Raw genomic sequence first — 1,303 nt, 5'->3', positions numbered from 1 at the left:
CATTATTAGTTCCAGTACGATCGTTGAGGTTAGGCATTTGAACAGCGCATAGTCATCTAAAGATGGGTGACCGTGTGACACGAGATCGAATCTTACGAATAAATGAAACGACACAAAATATAAAATGCCAGTTTTTTTTTATTATTTAGACAAAATAATACTTCATTATACTTTTCTAAATATTTTAATTAATAATAATTTTTCACTGAATTTTTCTACTCTCTTAATAAAATATTATCGAAATATTAATGAAATTATAATGAAATTTTAATGAAATTGGGTCAAAATTGTGAATGCTTTTCAAACATATTTCAGCAAAAGTTCATTATATTTTCAATGAATTATTTCCATCAGATACAAATATCTCAATTGAGATCTTACATGCGAAATTTTGCGGAAACCTCAACTGAGAATTCAATTGAGAATTTAATTGAGAATTCAATTGGGAATTCAATTGTGATCTCAATAGAAATTTTTCAGTAGGGTTGTAGGCGTAAGGCGTAGTTTGCGAATAATTTTTTGAAAAATACATTTTTTTTTAAATGTCGTCGACGTGATACCCAATACGTTTGCAAAACTTTGTTTTCTCGACCAAATTAAAAACTCATTTGCATGGTGAAAGTACGTGCGAAAATGAAGCGAAGCATCCCACGTGATCCGGGAGATGCACAGCGAAATAGTCAAACTTGAGGTAATTTCCTAAAATACATCATTGCGAACGCGAAAATTACTTAAAAAAATTGAAAGATATTATCCCAGAATATGCTTTAAATGCTAACATTATATGACCAAAATAACCTGCAATGACATGACAACAATTCGGCCCAATTCGACTCATCTCACTTTGGGATTTTTGGGATAAGGGGAAATTATTTTCGAGATTCTGGGTGTGCTGCCGAGGATGGAGAATGGAGTGACACAAACATACATTGTCACCAAGGAGACGATGCAGTACGAAATAACCTAACGACAACTACGAAAATATAATTCTTCAAACACGAATATTAGTTTAAAATCTCTAAAAAACAATCCCAGAAGGTGTTCTACATGCTAACATTATATGATTTAACTTGCATTAACATGACCGACTTTAGGCCTATATGTAGAAAAGCTACCACTGTGCATGAGCAAGAAACCGTATGTATTACTATGACGGATATAACGTTATGGGGGCGAATTTGGCATGTTGGAAAAATATTTTCAAGGAATTGGGTGTGCTACTGACGCAGCAGAGTCACACAAACACACGTTGTCACCCCGGAAACGATACAGAACGAAATAAGCATATCTGACGTAATTTTCG

Source organism: Odontomachus brunneus, unplaced genomic scaffold, assembly GCF_010583005.1.
Source record: "Odontomachus brunneus isolate Ranch 3 - 2012 unplaced genomic scaffold, Obru_v1 Obru_scaffold_228, whole genome shotgun sequence".
NCBI classification, from domain to species: Eukaryota; Metazoa; Arthropoda; class Insecta; order Hymenoptera; family Formicidae; genus Odontomachus; species Odontomachus brunneus.
Note: the sequence above shows the minus strand (reverse complement) of the source record.